The sequence below is a fragment of the Alligator sinensis genome, unplaced genomic scaffold, assembly GCF_000455745.1.
Source record: "Alligator sinensis unplaced genomic scaffold, ASM45574v1 scaffold718_1, whole genome shotgun sequence".
Classification (NCBI taxonomy): Eukaryota; Metazoa; Chordata; order Crocodylia; family Alligatoridae; genus Alligator; species Alligator sinensis.
In genome coordinates this window covers 321,027-340,453 of record NW_005842891.1, presented here as the reverse complement: position 1 = coordinate 340,453, position 19,427 = coordinate 321,027, and the positions used below count along the sequence as shown (strand labels likewise).

The following is a 19,427-nucleotide window of genomic DNA, read 5'->3' as shown; positions in this document are numbered from 1 at the left end:
ATTTTTTTAGCACCTGAAGAGGAAATCTTGGTGATTATTGGGGATTAGGTCTTATGCAGCACCTTGTAATTGATTCTGCTTATTTACTAAAAGGGTGTTAATTGTTTAAAATGTATATCCAACCAGTGCCTCCCCAGGCAATGTTCCTAGGTTCTGCAGAGGACTTTTGTGTAGACATAAATGTTAGCATTATAGTCCCTCAGTTCTTTATGGCACTTCATATAACACAACTGTTTGCTTCACTGGTCTCAGTAGTTTTTCAGCTAAGCTAGTTAGGTCCTTGCTCATTTTGGCTTCTCCTCTACGTAGAGGAAAGGGCTGAAAGAAGAATTTAAAAGCAAGACTTTTACTGCAGCATTCAGAATGAAGCATTGAGATACCAGGATGTAAATATTGATGTTTTCTAAGCACAGGCACAGTATGTTGCTTATAGAAGTTGGTTGCCACACCATTTTAGTTCCAAATAACTCGTATCCTGATTACTTGATATCCCCTTGGCTCATGTTTTCCATTGTAGTTTCCTTAATGATGTTTTTTCCTTTGAGTAGTTGTCCATACGCACATCCTCACTGAATACATGTGTGTGCCTCAAGCACTTGATTGGAGAATTTTTGCTTTAATAGACATGGAATGCACCATAGTCCTGCCTCTTCTTATTCCTCAAGTTCAACAAACCATACAGGATAATGCATTCTTTCTGTTCCTCACTTCCTCTGAATTGCTTTGGCTAGAGATAGAGTCTCTTGTCAACTCATACTTGTTACCAAATTTTCCTGAAGCTTTCTATTACTGATACAGTAGTAGTAGTAGTTGCTGCTGTTGTTTTCTTTCAATATTTCGTTAGCATTATTTTATTTCTTTCACAGGGGCTTGTACCCTCTCACATATTTATGCAGCATCATCTTGATGGTCATTTCCTTTTGTTGTCTGTACCTTAGGGTAGTAAAGTTAAGGCCTTTTTCCCTTTTTTTTTATTACGTCTGGTGTGTACTTTCAGTGGCTTGTACTTTCTATTCAAGGTTTAAGCTTTATAAATAATGAAGGCATCTGATAACTCCATCCAGTATGGGTATGGCACCACTGAGATATCTTTACGCTCGTTTGATGTGAAAAGGGTTTTGTTCTTTCTCTTAGCTGAGAGATCTACAGCACAAAACCCATCCAGCTTCATATTAAATTGTTTTGAGTCTGCCAGGGAACACCATCCATGCTCAGTCATTCCATCAGAGCCCAGGCAAATCTTGTAGCATCTTTGCATCACATTTTCATAACTGCAGTGTCCCATCAAAGAAGCCTCCTAGGCCAATGTTGCATTTACAGTGGTCCTTCACTTGCTGTTAGTCTGTGGAACTTAAAAACCCATCTCCTAGTGTGCAGGTACTACTTTAGAGTCACGCACACAAGGCATTTGTTGTAAGGGGAAATAAAAGTTATCAGTAGCTGGAATGCTTTGTCCATCTACATCTCTCCCCCCTTTCTTCCCTGGAGTTGCATCTTGTATCGGACATTGGTTGAGAGGGAACTTGAACAGGAACTTCATATGATCCTTTATTCCCTCAGTGCAGAATACAGAGGGGCAGGTTTGCAGTATGCCTGATCGGTATAGTTGAGGCAAAAGTCTCTCAACTGTGTGCTTGAGACGGATGAACACCTACAGTGAGAGTGGGTATATGGACAATGCATCTCAAAGAACTCCATTTCTGGGAACATAATTTATTTTTAATCCATTCTGAACTGATCAATAGATTTTTTTTTTTTTGCCAAGGAATATTAACATGACATTAATGCATTGTATTTGGTTGTGCTTACATAAATGTAAATACTGAGGTATAAATAAATACGTTAATAGGTTTCAGTGGGATTGAAATTGAAATCAATTATATATCCTCTTAATAAGAGACTTTCATCTTTCATTTGAGGTTTGCACTTGATTGATCAAACTTTAGGATATTCATACTTATAATTAACTTGTCTCTAAATTATGTATTGTTCTCTTTTGTTTACATGTAATTCTTCCTAGTATAAATATTTAAAACAAAAACAGATTTGAAGTGAGCATTGAGGAGGTGAAAGGAGAATGAAAATTAGTGAACAAAACTATAATTTTAGAAATCTTTATTTTTATGTATTTATTTTTCCAAAGTTCAGAACATATTTTTCAACTAGTGCTGAAAGCCAGAAGGACCCAGTATTATTTTCTCATCTGAGGCCCTCTCTACACAGTACAGGTATCGCACAATTAACTGGTTAACTGTGCAATTATCTTAAGACCAGCTACACATGCAAAATACTTATCACATGATAAAATGCTCCAACCAGTTATAGCTAGATCTCAAAAATGTGTACTAACTTTAGAGCTCTGTAACTTTAATTTGCATATGTCAGTAGGGTCTTCTCTGTGGTTGGGAGCCCTGTCGGCTGAATCCTAAATCAAATGCTCTGTTAAAATGTGTATAGTGCACCCCTGAGGCATAGGGGTGCACTATACTCAGCATGAAACTTCTAAGCCCTGAGGATCATGGCTGCTGTGATCCCCAAGGCTCAGGGGTGTGTAAAAGCCCTGGGCCCACACATGCAGCCAGGACCAAGAGTCCTGCACTTGATGGGACTCTCAGTCCCAGCTGTGTGTGGCCCTCACAACTGGGAGCCCCCTCAGCAAAGGGGGCTCCCAGTCTTGGGAGCCTGCTTCTTGCCGATGTAGGGGGAGCCCAAGATTGGACACCACCTACACTGGTAATAAGGCACGGTTGGATTTAATGCACGATCTCATAATCTCTGGCAGGGGGCACAATTGTGTGGATCATGCATTAGATCCAATCGTGCCTTTACCTGCATATACAGAAAGGGCCTCAGTCTCTGCTATACAGTGATATGTAGAAGAAAGAACTTAATCTGCAGCATCTAGAAATCTAGAATGTTTCTTTTTTCTTTTTTTGCTTACAGTATTGAATACTTGTTTTCATTATCTGAAATGATGCTCACGTTTTATGAATATGAATAAAACCATCCTCTATGTAAATTAGTTTCAAGATGCAAAAAATATTCAGTTGGGAGTGGGGAACTGTACATTTTGGTATGGATTTCAAGAAACTAAAGTGCTTGCTTTTCTTTTCTTTTCAAACTCTTTGCTACTCATTTGTGACTCTGCACTTAAACCTTGCCCTTCTAAGGAAACCTTTCCTGTTCCGGGGATTGTCAGTGTAATATAATGAAATATGTGAAAATACATCTTTGGCAACTAGTAACATGCAAAATTTGATTAAAATCATGGACCCCTGAAGCTGATGCTAACAGTATGTTGACTTAATTTGAGCCAAGACTTTCACTCAGTGTATTCTAAACTTTTATTCTCCTTCCTTAGCCCTTTGACTTTCCTCCTTACATTTAGAGTCCCTAATACTTTCCTAAGCCATCCATACCTGTCTTACAGATTTACCTGCATTCTCATTCTGCTAGTGGTTGTGTGGTGAGGGTTAGGTATAAATATTGTGTTGCTGCTGCTTTACAGCAGATCATGTATTTTTCTATGTTGGTTTGAGGTAGTAGTTTTTCTTTGTAAAATGTGCAGATTTCCACATATCTGGATGAGATACCAAGCCTAACACGATAGAGAGATTTATTGTCTTTTGTTAAGAAAATCCAGTCCCATTGTGCTTGGTACCTTTGCTCAGTCCTCAACCACCTTGCTGTATAGAGTAGAAATCACTCATGGGATGGGCAGCCTCAGAGCAACTGAATTTCAGATGTTTCTGCCATTTGACATATTTGAGCTACCATCGCATGGATTGGAGGCACAGAGTTAAGCTTTCCTGCCTCTGCTGGACAAATTCAAGGTCACATTTTAACCGGGTATTTGATTTAGGATATATTTGTTTATTCCAGGGTCAGCTTTTTGTTCAGTTTTTAATTAAAGATAATAGTTGCATCTCAATATGTTACCCTTTTTTTACCTTAAGGTCTAACTGAAACAACTTAAATTTTGCATATATAAGTACAAGTTGAAGTATTAATTTTTTTAAAAAACTGATTTGTGGTGTATAATACTGATTTGTGGTGTATAACTGGCTTTTTCTGCTGCAGGTTAGACCTTTTAATCTTCTTTCAAAACGTCTAAGGGCCTTGTCGCACGTTAATTTTGGGCTGCTTCTGGAGCTCTAACCCCCATATTGTCCACATGTAACACCTTTAAGTGGCTTAAAGCACTTGTTATGCAGCTCAAAGTTATGCCACTCCAGGGCAGGATTATCTCTTGATCCATATAACCAAGCTCCTATTCTATTCAATTATGGCCACTCCCCACAGATGTGCCCCTTAAGTTGAAGGTGTGATTACAAGCCAGCACTAAGCCAATCAATATTTGTGCAGCTTTCAGTGTAACGTGTAACACAGCCCTAATATTTTCAGGATTTTATCTCTTGGGAGAGAGACTGTGCCCCTCTCCTCCCCCACAAATTTCAGTATCCAAATGTAAGATGGCAATTGACATCTTTGGTAACATTATTGTGTATTTTCTTTATAATTGTTCTTAATGGTGGGTTTCTGCTTTTCCCTCAGCTCAGACAGTTTCTTTTTTGGATACTGAAGTCAATGCATGTGTTTTCACCAAGATGCCATGAAACTATAGTAAGTATTTTTTTGCCTTCTGCCTTAATCTGCCTCTTTCTCAGCTTTTAGCAGCTGCTGTAGAAATTCTCATTTTCATGTTTGATCATGCAGTTCTGTATTACGAGATGAGCTTTGCTGCCATATGATAAGATGCTGGGCTGAAGACATTTTTAAAAATGATATTATATCTCATTGTTCTCACCATAGTGTGAACCTCGATTGTCCAGTTTGAAGCTATCTTTTGAAGTAAAATGTGGACATTAACACAGTGCAAGGTTGATTTAATTTCACCTTCTGTCAATTACTGTATTGTTCAGACATTTCACTGCAAATGCTAATATCCATTTTATTTTTAGCCAACCATTAGTCTCGTACAGGGGAATGTAGGAGTAATTGTCAAAGTTAGCAAAGGGCTGCTATTAAACCAAACTGCCAGAGCAGGTGTAGGGTGGGATCCCCTTCATTCTCGCCAATTAGCAACTGGTAGCTTTAGATTGTGAAGCTTTAAAAAGAGAGTCCTGTCATAAAGAGCGTTACTAAAATACTCATTTTCCTTTGGCCTCATTTTGATTTGTGTTTTTGACAAGTGTTTCTTTATTGGTCTTTGTTGTTTGTGAGTACATATGAATCTATAATGCCTGTTCTCTGCTCTCTTGCACTTCTATACATTTATATTTTGTACAGTTAAAAATGGTCATAAATAAAAGAGTGGTGAACTGGGGAGAGAGGAATGGATGAGACGATAGTGGGGCTGAAGGACATTGGTACTGGGTATAAGTTGCATATTGGAGCTAAGGAGTTGGAGCTGATTTGGGCAGCAGTGTCCTGTGGGAATGAGAGCCAGCTGTGTAGGTTAGTTATCCAGGTGGCAGATTAGTTACGCCATGTTGCTTCTAATTCCCCTGATGTGCCAAACCTTTTTACTCTGCACCCTTCCACGCCACCTGGTCCACTCCTTTAAGTCAATGGGACATCAGTTCCTTAAGTCACTTGAATACTTTTGAAAATGTAACTTACAGCTTTATGAACTGAAGTTGAGCTGTTGGCTACTGTTCCATAGAAGCTGATTGGGCTGGTTAGCACAAGGTGTGCCACTGCTACTTGTCCCCAGGGAACCAAACATTTGCAATCTGCTGCCTTGTGCCGCTGCTACTTGTCCCTGGGGAACATCTGTGCCATGTGCAGTCTGGCACACAGCAAATTACCCTGCATGGGGTAGGGGAGTCTGAGGCCAGCAATAGTGCTGGCCCCAGAAGCCTTACCTGGGGGCTGGGGAAGCTGCAGCTACGGTGCTTCTCTTAGCTGGGAACCTGGCTGGCAGCCAGCATGTGGCTCCAGTTAGCCAGACTCTGGTTTTGGGCAGCGCACACTGCTGCCACGTGCACTGCCCTGCTTTTTTTCCACACAGGTTTTTTGAGCCTGGGATCTCCCCGGGTGAAACCCCCTACTCCTTGCAGCAAGGTAGCAGCACGGAGAATGCCTGAATGTGCAGTATGTGGTGTTGCAGATGGATCTGCAGTACTGCATACCACACAACCACATTCATCTGGATGAGGTCTTGGAGTCCAATGCAAACTCAATGCTTTTATTTCTTCTTTTTTTCCCTTCTTTTTAAAGAAAAATCTTCCAGAGCAGAATACAGGGCCTGCTTTATAATTACATCTCCTCCTTTCATCTTGCCCACACACATTTGCAAGCCTAAGGATTGCCAGTCCCACCTCTGTTGCTGTATATAGCAAGAGAGGAATTTCTTTGGCAGGGGACCCTTTTAAGTAAGTTTATGGACTCCTCCTTTCCTGTCTTCCATCAGAGAGCATTATACAGAGGTGGGCTAACACACGAATGGCGAAAAGGCCTATAGAAACGAAAGAAAAATGCCAGATAAATAGAGATTATTATCGGGGAGCTCTTAATCAGATGGAAAGTTTAGAAGAAATCTGTTGCTGACCGTAAATCACTGTTGATTCAGATTTTTTTTTTGGCAGAAGGCTGAGAACTAATTAGAATAAATACTATCCTTCTGTAGATCAAAAATGCCCCTGACTTCTGTAAATGAAGACCGGCTGCTTCAGCCTTTCTATTGACTAGCTTGGCCTGTTGTGTGGTCCAAGTCTACTATCTTGCAAAGCATGTTATCCCATGGATTTTTTCTGATCATTAGAAATTTCAGAGGCAGATTTTCAAATAGTTTATACCAATGAAATATTTTAAACTTCTCTTTTCCTGGTCAGTTGTCAGAGGTGCGGCTGGCACCTTGGACTCCATGCGATAGGAGCTTTACTCTGTCAGGATGAAATTCATGTACTAGTTAGGGGAACCACCCAAGATCCACACATTATTTAAGTCTTGCACATAAGCCTACAAAGTAGGATTTAAATGATGCCTAGAGCTTATATTTTAAGCTTCTGTAGTAAAGTTACTTCCCAAATGCTAAATTATTGCAAGTCATATTTTTCTAATTTGTGCATTAGGGTTGTGGCATTTTCAGTGTTTTTTAACCCATTCATAGTCGCTGGTTTTTAAACCCATTCATAGTCTTTCTCATTCTTATCACAGATGACAGAAACAAATCTTTCCCCTCACTTCCATTTTCCATTTGCAAAATGCAAATAAATTATAGGGTAGTTCTGAGTCTTGCATTTTGCCAGTTACAAGATCTTGGTCAGTTAGTTAAAAAAAAAAAAAAGTGTGATGAGGTGACCATATGCTGCTTCACTGAGAACGGTTTTTATAGGTTTTGTATGTAGAAGGTAACTTGTCACATTACAGCAACGATAAATAAGCACAGATCTTGAAAATCAAAATTTACTTTGCTGATTGGAATATCCTATTTAATAATTGGTCAGAAATTCTTGATTTAATATGGCTTCCTTTAGTTAAATCAGGGGTGGGTAAAATATGGCCTGTGGGCCAGATCTGGCCCACCAGCCATTCTGTCTGGCCCATGGGGCACCTAAAAAATTTACAGAAGCCTAGCAGAGGCTTCTGGCCTGGGACCCTGGGCCTGTTCCAGCTTCCCTCCATCAGAGAAGGAAACTCTGATAAGAATGCGAAGGGTGGGGAGGGGGCAAAGGAAGCAGGGGAGGACCGTCGTCGATCGCCCCAGTCTTCAGGGCCGGGCCGGCTCCTCTGGAGTCCTGTTGTCTGGGCATGCAGCAGGGAACCACGTGGTGCTGAAGCACCATGGCAGGCAGGAAAGTGGTGAAAGCAGAAGCAGGCAGGGAAGTGGCAGTGAGTGGGGCCTGAACAGGCAATGAGCGGGGCCGGTGGGGGCCCAGAGCGGGATGGCAGGTGTGTGGGGCCTGGGCTGATAGAGGCTCAGTGGAGCTGGGCTGGGCTGCATCAGCAGGGAAAGGGGGGAGCTGGGCTAGCTCCATAGAACCTTTGCCAGCTCGACCCCGTGCTCCTGCTGCCCAGCCTTGGGCCCTGTTGGTGCTGGTCCTGGAACACCTGTGCAGGCCCCGCGCTCCTGCCCAGCTGTCGCTGCACTCCTGCTCATTGTCACTTGCCCTGCCTGTAGCTGCCATTTCCCTGCTTTCCTGCCCGCCTGCCACTCCAGCACCACGTGCCTCCTGACTTCATCACCAGGCCGTGGGAGCATGGGGCCTGTGTCGGTACCCCAGGGCCAAGAGCAGGAGGGGGGGGTGTGTGTATGTGTGTGCGTGCATGCATGTCCATGCAATGAGGGAGGGCGAGAGAGAGAGTGAGTTTGTAGGGTGAGTCCCAAACACGCACCTCACCATACACGAACACCCACACCCCCCTGCACTGCCATATACGCAGACAACCATACCCCCTCACACATCCCAGCTACCCTTTCCCTCACAAACCACATACCCACCCACACACCCTATATCCACACACACCGACATGCTCCCTCACGCCACACTTATCCATCCCCCCACAAACCCCCACAGACACACCCACACCCTCCCCCCATACTCCACATACTCACATACCCACAGTTCCCCATAAACCTATACCCAAGCCCCCATGCCCCCCTGACAATATACAAGAGTGAGACTTCATTTTAAGCTATTGTGCGATCACCTCTATGTACACTATACAAACACACATAAATCAGGACAAAAATATTTTTTGAAATCAAATTAATGAATGCTGTAGATGTTTAAATTTTAGACTATCATTTGGTATTTTTCTGGTTTGGGATGGCAGAACTCATTGCTGAAAGAAGTACTTCCGGGGGCAAGAGGAGGGACTTCTGGTGGCAAAGGGCAAGGGTTAGGGGGCAGGACTTCTGGTCACAAGATGGGAACCAGGGGGCAGGGCACCTGTCAAGAGGTGGGGCTACCCATGTGGCCCTCGATACCTTGCCAAAACTCAGTAAGCAGCTCTCCAGCCAAAACAGTTGTCCGCTGTGGCAGGGCCCTAGTAGTGCTTGCCACTTTAAGGGTTGAGTCAAGCAGTCAGCAGGTGCTTGATTGCAGCAGCCAGTTTTAAAACAGTGGCTGCCTATATAATAAACAGGGCAGTTTGCTGTTGGCAAGCCAGCCAGAAATATTGCCTGGCTGAACTGTTGCATGGAAAATCTTGCAGGTAGGAGCTGGAGGCTCTTGGTCCTGGGTGTGGCCTAAAACTGCATCCTGCTGGGGAAGGGTGGCCTGGTGAGGCTCCTGGTGGTGGGGGAGTCCCCAGGAAATGCCAGGCCAGTTACGTCCCCAGTGAAAGGCGAGGAAGGGCGCTTTAACCCCAGCCCCCATCTTTGGGTGGGTTTTTGGAGGCAGCTGTGGGAATAGTGGGGCCAGGTATGTTCACATGTAGGCGCCTGAGCCCAGTAGGGATGAGAGATCCCGGAGACCCCAGATGGGGTAGTGTAGAGTTATGGGAGTAGTGGGGGCCAGGTATGCCCATGTTTAGGCAACTGAGCCCAGCAGGGATATGAGGTCCTGGAGACCCCAGAGTTGGGTAGTGTGGAGAACATTGGGAGGCCCCGCACAGAGTAGGGTTGAAGTATGAGTAGGCCTGAAGGGTTGTGCGTGTGAGGGGGCTGAGTAGGCCTGAAGGACAGCCCATGGGTTGCACTGAGTATGGCCGAATGGGTGTAAGCTTGAAAGACAGGACAGGGGCCAGCCCCATGAGAAGTTATAAGTTGTGCCTGGTGAGAGGCTTGGGGCAGAGTTAGCCCAGGGTTTGGCAGAAGGCCGGACCACATACAGTAGGGTAACTTGTGGAGACTGAAGGTTCTGCATGGCAAGACCAATATGAGTGTAGCAAAGCCTGATGGCCCAAGCGGGGCCGCTTAAGGAGGAGCATGGCAGTGGAGTGTGGCCTGGTAACGAGCAGTATGCCAGAGGCCCTGGTGAGAGAGGGGCAGAGTGGAAGAGGCCTCCTGTGAGAGGGGAGGTGGTGTGCGTGTGTGTGTGTGGAGCCCAACTTTGGGCTCAGTTTGCTCTGGTCTCAGACTGGGAGTAATGTTAACCTGGATGCCTTCTGTGAGGCATGGGCTGCGGTGTAGGGGAGGTCAGAGCCGCAGATAGTGTCTCCCGGCATTGGGGCATGTAATGGACAATCTTCTATATTTACCATCTGTTTGTAGGAACAGGAGTCATGGCAGGCGAGACTGGGTGGATTGCCCATAGCGACAGGTGGGCAGGCTGACATAAGACCCGGCCTTAGGAGAGTGCCCCCTGTCACACCCGCTCCTGAGTTGAATGATATGAAAGCATGGGGAATATATTTTTAGGGTCAGATCAAATCTGACTTACCTAACCAACACAAAATGTCTCTAAATCCTTGTAAACCATTTCTAGCATATATCCCCATTCTTTTTCAGAAGAATGAAAGTGTTATTCTAATCATTTGGGAACACAAGAGGGAAAGGTTCTGTAGGCACAATGTTATTTCTGTTTTTGGTCAGATAAAAGGAACTGAAATAGGACATCTATATGTTCTTTGTGAATGGACCCGTCTTAATCTTCTGCATGCTAACTTATGATATAGTTGCATTGGCATTCTTACCAGACAAAAGAATGGTGAAGAATATTGGTAGCTATGCAATTTCTTACAGCCATTAACTAAACTTTCTGTCTGTACTTTACCACTGTTCAGTAATCATCAAAGATACTTTTGTTTTATTAATGTACTTTATATGCATTTGTGTTTAATTGCTTTTCCAGGCCTTGATTATTTGGCTTGTTTTATTGAGGGTTAAGGCTTACTCATTGTATAGTTTAAGGATATAGGGACCAGTTATGGCTCTTTATCCTGGGAAGATAGGGAAACATAGTGTTCCTAAGGCATCTCAGTGGAAAATTGACACCATTATTTTCGTAGACTGAGGATAAACTTTTAAATAAACTTACACTTTCAGTTACTTACAGTCTTGTGCTGTCTGGGCAGCTAAATGCAGTTTGCTTTATCTTTTCTCTATTGTGTAAAATGTGCGGTAGCAGTTAAAAGACATATAATAAATTATCATCTCTCTCACACACCTTAATATAAGATTTCATCTTTGGAATATTTAACTTTCTACTTCTCAGCTTAAAATTTTGTGTAGCAAAGTAAAAAGTCAAATGGTAAAATTTTCAAAAGGAGCCTGGGTTCTCAGGCATTCATCTCTATACTTGGGATTTCTGCTCCTCAGAGTCTGTGTTTTTTGAAAACAGGACTTCAACTTCTTACCCATTTAGGTACTTTTGAAAAAATTACCTAAGAACTTTTAAAATGTGAGACTAAGTTTCTGCTCAGTAAACCATCATTTGATATAGAAAGGTGACAGTTATTGTCCTGAGTGTAATTAATATGGGGGGGTGGGGGGTGCGGATTTTGATGAAACAGCAGCTCTTTTGATTTGATTTCTAGAGATCTCAGATTTCCTTCATCTTTTTAAATTTTGACTGTGTATAGTACAGAGAGAGTCTCAGTCAATGCTATTCTTCTGGAGATGGATTCAAACTAATTATTTGGGTCAGTTATTTCAACTCTGTCACCAGTCTTTGAATCCATTGGCCACACGGTATCAATATGCCAATGGGATATGTGGAGTTCTGCTTGCATGGCTTGGTTCTTTCCATGCACACTGCTTTCTGTACGGTACATGAGCACACAGGTTTGGGCTTGTTCCTTGGAACATTCATGTTACTGTGAAACATTCACACTTTCAAAACCACAGGAATCCCTCCTCTGCCTGCTATAGTCACCAAAGTGCGTTTTCTTTTCTTTGCCAAATTAAATAAAGTTTTCTTACGAAAGGAAAAAGATTTCAACTGTAAATTTTTGAGCCCATACTTGTGAAAGGAATGAACCTTGGAAAAAGCAACTGTTGAGAGAGAGACTTATTGAAAAACAGTTTACATGGATACTCCAGTATCTGTTACATTACAGAGTTTATTTTTTCTCTCATGCATGATCGACTATTTCATACTAATGTTTGCTTGATATGAAAGTAATCCTTTTTGAAATTCACAACGCCCAAAATTCAGAGTTTAAAAAACATATTGTGGGAATATGTGCCTAGTGAAGAGCTGGTTTGGGTTATATTTTAGAGTGACATGCCAGTAATACAATTTATAGATTATTTTATAAGTCATTGAATGATATAAGCCAGAATAGCCTATCAAATGGATAAATACAACCATCTAACCATCTAACCAGTAATTTACAAGTTTTACATGGTGGCTGCATGGTAAATTTGGAATCTACTGTTTTGGGGGGCTTTTTTTTCCCCATTGGACTTGGAAGAGATTGAGGGAAGAAGGGAGGGGGATAGAGAGAGAGTGCTGGCTGGTCATGTTTTCTTTTTCAACTTAACTTACTCCTGTATCTTCATCTGTATTAAAAAAAACCTTTTGTACATCCTATATATCTGCATAGTTTATGAACTTGTTAATAAAAATCAGCATTTGCTTGCATAAATCATGTAGCATTTTTGTGCTAACCTAGGCAAGCATTTCATTTCTGTGTTTTCAGAAACAGCTTTAAAACAATTAACTATCCTCCTTTGAGACTTCAGAAAAGAAGTGAGAAGCAGATTTGAAGTGTGATACAGACTTTCGTTTGCTTCCTTGGGAAATTTCATGGCTTACTGAAATTTATTTTATAAACTTTTCTTCCTTCACCCTCTCCCCTAATCTGGCTGGCTACAAAATGGAAATATGGACACTTCTTCCATCCCTTACATCCCTCCAACCTACCCTGAGGTGTTCTAGGGACCAAGGAAGGTTCAAAAAGCCTGGCCCAGTAACACCACACACACAAAGAAATATATTAAAAAAAATATTAATAGCAGTTCTATAACAGAATCATTACTACAGAAAAAAATGAAGCTTTTGAGTCTTAAAGATCTGTAACAGGTGGCCAACCTGCCAGGTGAAAGAATTTCTTATCTAGGTTCCAGAGACCTTGTGGCAATAGAATGGTATTTCTCCTGCTAGAAATTTAACACCTGCCCATGGCCTTGAGTTTTGAACCAGCACTGATCTTGGTTCAGCTACAGATGGCAATCCAGCAAGGATCATGGTTCCTGCCTGAAGAACAAGCTTCTGAACCAGATCTGGACCTTTTATCCAGACTAGCTTAGGATGTCCCCAAATTGACCTACTGAGCTTAATTGGTTTCCCCCCAGACTTTATAGTCTTCTCTCCCGAGAGGTTCTTTCACTGCTTACCACTTCTTTCATTTCTTCCTCTCTTATATTAACTTTAAATAGATAACTGCAAGCTAATATGATCTCAGTCTAATAATCATATTAAACAGCCTAAGATTGATTAAAATCTATGTAAATTTCTCACTTTATGTACTTGATACAACCAGGACTTGGTATTAGCTCCCACAGAATTGTTAAAATATTTGGTCATCCATTGAACAAACTGCTGCTGTTGAGGTAGTATTTGACAGGGACACTTGCTTATTTTAGCATATCACTCTGTAGAATAGAATACACTAAACTGGTTTCTTTGACACTCTTAGGGGAATGCAAATTATGGTGAATTTTCCTGTAGTGATCTATTTGATGATCAGTGGGGGGGGTCAGTGGCAGAGAAGTGGAACAGTGGCAAATACCTTGTTTAAGAAAACCTTATATAAGTGTTAAAAGAGCAAACACAAGATAAGGGATCAAAACGGAGCTGGATCATTATAGGTCAAGAGCTATTGTGTGGATTGCATGAAAGTTCTAATTTACCTCTTATATCCTGAAGTTTCTTAAACTAGTTGTTCATTTAATATAGATAAAAATGCTGTGGACATACAAACCATTTATTAGGACATAGGAGTGGGCTGTATTTATCATGAATCACTGCTTTGAAGTAATTGTCTGCATGTACACTCTTATCCTGCAGTAAGTAGAAGATAAACTACAGTATCTTAGCTCTCATTGAAAGTGTTGGAGAGAAACTGCCATCTTAGTGGAAAGGTTGAGAGACAGACTCTTCTCTAAGGCTCCCTCTACACATTACAGGTATTGCATAATTAACTGGTTAATTGCACAGTTACCTGGAGAATGCTACCTATGCAAAGTAGCTATCACACAATAAAAAGCTCTAACCAGCTATAAAGTTAGACCTTGAAAATGTGTACTAACTTTATAACTGGTTACTGTTGAGCTCTAATTTGCATGTGTAGCACATGTCAGGTTACAGGGCTCCCAACCACAGGGATGCGCTATACCCAGTGTAAAACCCCGAAGCCTAGGGATTAAGACAGTTGCAATCCCCTGGGGTTTTGTGGAAATAGGATCAGTCACAAAGAGAGTGTTTGCACAATGACCATTTTCACAATGCCTAAACTAGCTGAAAATTAGGGGAGAAGCTAAGAACCGTGAAAATAGTAGAGAGCTGTATATGGGGACAGAGATGCTTGTAGTAGCTGAGCTTGCACCTGCAAATTGCCACTAGAGTAGACTTCTTTCCAGCAGCTGATTTGTAGGAAAAGGAAAGGAGGCCTTGAATAATGTCCTAGACCAGGGGTGGGCAAAATGCAGCCCGTGGGCTGGATGCGGCCCGCCAGGCCATTCTATCCGGTCCACGGGGTCCCTAAAAAAATTTAGAAAATTAATATTAATCTGCCCCTGGCTGCCTGTCATGCGGCCCTCAGTGGCTTGCCAAAACTCAGTAAACAGCCCTCCACCTGAAATAATTGCCTGCCCCTGTCCTAGACAGATTGGACTTACTTTGGTCAGGAATTTTCTTTAGGGTGAAGATTTAGAATCTAGAAAAGGATCCAAAAAGTGTTGTCTCTCTATCTGTGTCTGTCTGTCTATCTGTCTCTACACTGATAAGAATGGCAAAGTCCATTGAGGCTCATGATCTCATCAGATAGGAGGTGCATAACATGCTTATACCATAGTAGTCAGATATGTCTGGCTGAAATCACAGATCGCATCATTTGTTTAGTGGTAAGCATTTCTTGACCTGCTGAAAGGACTTCATACTCTTGCTGTGACAGAATCTGAATTGACAGGGATTAACAGGGTATCTAGACATAGTGACTTGTGCTTTCACATTAGGTTCTGAAAGAATGATAAATAAAAAGGTTTTTACAATAAATACTTTTTTATTTAAAGAATAGTAGCCTTTGTCTCTACTCATGGATATGAGATGATTTTTAAACAGCTTGTTGTCCTCCTTCCATCTCTAAGATATATGTTGTAACTTTTGAACAATTAGGAGATAAATATATCCAAAGTTCAAGTTCTGCCACTGAAACTTTTTGAGAAGTGGCAAGATTATAGGTTAGCAAATGGAGAAATGCAGTCTTTTAAAGTTATGTGGTTTCTTCTTAGAATCCTAAAATTTAGTTAGGAATGTCTTAACCAATTTACCCATTGATCTTCTTTATGATGATGTATTATGAGAGTAGTATTCTTAGTTATTGGAGACATGTAGTAAATTAGATGCCTGACAAGGATCACCACAGTTCCTAGTCACAAGCCAATTGTGGGTATAAACAAATAAGAGCCTTGCCTGCATCTTTTTTCCTTTTCCTACAACCCGTCCTCCCCCACCTTGCAAATCAGGGGTTTCTAAGCCACTGGTAGGAACTCTGTGTTTTGTGGTGTCCCACAGTTGTGTACTCAACCATTTTGTTCTGAAGCATGGAAGTATTGAGAGAGATTTGGGGGCGGGGGAAACCAAACAGCAGTTAAAGTTAGCAAGAACACAGGGCTGCTTTTTATGAGCTGTTGATTGTACATCAGCTGAATACACCCATCTTAAATATTTTTGTGAGTAAACGCTATTCACTTAGTTTCTGGTTTGGGTGTGCTGGACTATATAGCCTTACATTATTTACAACTGTACTTCATACAGAAAATGTAACATTTTCTGGTTTAGTGTTGTGGTTCCTTTACTAGTTGTTTTGGGGCAAAAAATATGAGCTTGCTTCACTAAAATATTTATAGATATCATGGGCTTTCTTCTGCTTTAGAGGTTTTCACCATTCATCTTTATTCTTTTTTCCCCCCTCTGCTTATAGCTTTTAACCATTTGTTGCAGGAATTGTATGTTGGTACAGGCATGTCTATAGGAGAACTAAATTATTGATCTCATAATATTTGTTAGCTCAGTAGCATAGGAATATAGGACTTCGCATCTTATTTTTTTCAACATCAGTCGGTATCTGTTTAGACTACCATTCCAGTGAAGTGTTGTAGTTGTGATGGTCTAGGAAATATGTGAGAAGCAAGGGGATATTTTTTGGTGATAACTTTTATTGGCCCAGCTGTCTAGTTAAGAGAGAGATTTGACAAGCTCTCACACAGTGCCCTTCCTCAGGTTTGGAAAGAGCTGCACAGGTACAGTGTGCACAGATAAAAACAAAGGTTTGTGTTTAATTCCATATGTGAATGAAAACAGCTAAGTGTTGTACTGGTATCACCATTTCATTTTTTTAAAAATCTCACTACAAGCTCATTGTGTAGACCTGAACTAAGAAAAGGTGATCTGTTTTCTAACAGGCTCAGGACCACTGAAAATTTGGAAAGTTGTATTCACAAGCATGACTTCTGGTATTTGACTTGAAAATCCAGAGTTGAATCTTTATAGTGTTCATGTCCTTTCACCGTTTAATTGTGAAACAGAGTATGGATAGTTTAAAAAAGAATTTTCACTTGTGTATGTGATTTCTTCCTCAGAACTGTTGTTTACTATCAATTTTTCTCAGTAGGTGTTCAGATAGTATTATTTCGTTTCATAAGCCTTTAGGGTTAATTATGATATATGTGCCAACTGGTCATGAGTTTAGATGAAAAGTATATGGCTGCAAGAAATCTTTGGTAAAATCAACTAAGACACTATTACCATAGGTGTCTTTACTTAAGGGTATGCACTTTCTGCTCTGAACAACTACGGGTGCAGACGCACATAACAATGGTGTAATTTTAAAATGTCAGTGATTAGGAACTGGTTCACAATACTTGGTGAAGTTTTGTGTCTCTAATGCCCAGGGGTGGGAGTGAGCGAGCACCTAACCCAGCATGCCTTGTAGTGGGTGTGTGTGGGAGAATAACTGCACTCTTGCTTTGGGAGTCATAGCGGTGGGTGACCTTGGCTGGGGGTATTTTTACTTTTCTTCTTTTCCATCTCTCTCAAACATGAACACAGTAAATTTCAATAATCTGCAATTGACCCAAATCTGCAGTGTACTTGTCTGGTCTGTCTGCCGTGTACTTGTCTGACTTGGGCTGTGGGAGACAATGCCTGGACCCATACTTTTTAGTTCCCAGGGGCCCGGAGAGCATGATGAGAGAGCATAGTTGAGTAGGGAGGGAGGATCCAGCTAGTTCTTAGATTTTTTTGTTCAATAAAAGCTATCTTTCTATCTTTGGGAGCTCATTGATAAAAAGTGCCAACAAAAGAAAGAAAAAAATGTGTGTGGGGGGGGAGAAGTAACATTCTGGCTGTATGCCAGACCAGCCAGTTGCAACAGTTGGAGGTGGGTGGGAGGGAAAGAATTGATGTAGCATGAGATGCCTAGAGGACTGATCAGGCCCATGTCACAGAATGTTTGGCATCTACATGTAACATTGAACCAGTTCACGGTCAACTGATTCAGCAGAGTACTTTATTTAACTTCACATCTATGAAGACTGTAAACTTTTTCCCCAAAGGAGCTTAATTTTTTTATTCATTATTTGCATTGCTGTGGTATCTCATAGCTTCAGTTAAAAACCAGTGCTCCATTTTGCTAAACACATTTTAAAAAAGGCTATCCAGAAGTTCATGGCTTAGTTACCTGTACTTTCTAGGAAAAACTTCTCACAAATTAAGTGGATTTTTCAAGTCCTGTGCAATAGAGGCAGATCACATTGGTCTAGTGTAGGGGTACTCAACCTCTAGCCCCCAGGGCAGGTCTGGCATGCACTGTGTGATCCAGCCCATGGGGCTCCTCTTGGCTTCAGAAATTTGGCAGCGGGAAAGAAATGTGACTGCTCCCCCACTACCAAATCTCTGGACCATTGGGGAGCCCTTGGTCCTGTGCACTGGATCTGGTACCTAATCCCAACACGCAGGGCTGGCCAGGGATGGTGCTGGCCCCCTCCCCTGGGACCCAATCCTGGCATAAGGGGGTGCAGGAGGGAATGGTGTCGGACCCCAGTGGGAGGGGTGGGGCTGCCCTCCTCCCCCTTCCCAGACCTAACCCTGGCACACAGGGAGCTGTGTCCCAGGACACAGTCCTGGCCTCTTAGAACCCAGTCCTGGTGTGTTGGAGGTGAAAGGGGGTGGTGTTGAGCCCCACATCCTGATCTGGCCCATGGATGACCAGATCCAGCCCACAGATGGACTCTGTGCTGCTCATCTGGCCTGCGGGGCCAAAGGTTGAGCACCACTGGTTTAGTGCAGGAGAAGGTAATACCCAAATGGGCAGAGGACTTAGCTCTTCCCTGCACAGACAGATACAAGCAGATAGAAGTAGGTATAACCATTGTCAAATGAGAAAGGAAAGTAAAAAAAAAAATGCATTGTTTCTAGGAAGAAAGCAATTTCCATTATTAGACATTATTACCGTATTTATTGGAATATTGGCACGGGGGAAAAAAACCCTTGTCTTTATAATCACATACAGGGAAATCACACAAAATACATTGGCCATCATTAAACTGCTGCCAAAAGCAGCATGTGTTCAGCAATGGAAACCACCTATGAAGTTGATTAAATGCAGCCAACACTGAGCAGGAATATAAATACATGGCCCACATTGGTAAAATATACTGATGGGAATCTACCACAAGGATAGGTTAGTACAGCCCATATGAAGACATATGCTAGACTCTTTTTTAAGTCATGGTGAGCCACAGCATTGCTCTTTGTTGCCTTCTCTCTCAGCCTGGCACATATAATAAGTGTGACCCCGCTGTCCATGAGGTGAAGCCGGACCAGATTGCTCTGTGCGTCATCTGCATATACATTTTTGGAGCATCCCTGGACTAGTGACAAAAATACCCAGTTCCAGTCATGAGTGGGGGCTAAGTAGAACATAGATCCTTTGTTTGGGGGGAGGGGGAATCTGGAAATGTATAAACATACTGAGCAGTGCTGCGAGGTGGGGATCACTGTTGCGGGCAGGGCCATACTCATAGATTCATAGATGTTAGGGTCGGAAGGGACCTCAATGGTTCATCGAGTCTGACCCCCTGCATAGGCAGGGAAGAGTGCTGGGTCTAGATGACCCCAGCTAGATGCATATCCAACCTCTTCTTGAAGACCCCCAGGGTAGGGGAGAGCACCACCTCCCTTGGGAGCCCATTCCAGACCTTGGCCACTCTAACTGTGAAGAAGTTCTTCCTAATGTCCAGTCTAAATCTGCTCTCTGCTAGCTTGTGGCCATTATTTCTTGTAACCCCCGGGGGCGCCTTGGTGAATAAA

The 19,427-nt window shown here is 42.2% G+C and overlaps 1 protein-coding gene across 6 annotated transcripts in view; it reads left to right on the top strand.

Moving 5' to 3' along the window:
* Positions 1–19,427, top strand: part of SIPA1L1 (signal induced proliferation associated 1 like 1) — a 402,079-nt gene that overhangs the window by 191,887 nt on the left and 190,765 nt on the right. For 5 of the 6 annotated variants that reach the window (XM_025192109.1, XM_025192111.1, XM_025192110.1 and 2 more), the window contains one exon: positions 4,555–4,623. The exons of the other annotated variant lie outside the window; for it this stretch is intronic. The gene's annotated coding sequence lies outside the window, so the exon portion shown is untranslated. The remainder of the gene's footprint in view (positions 1–4,554; positions 4,624–19,427) is intronic. 6 annotated transcript variants of the gene reach the window in all.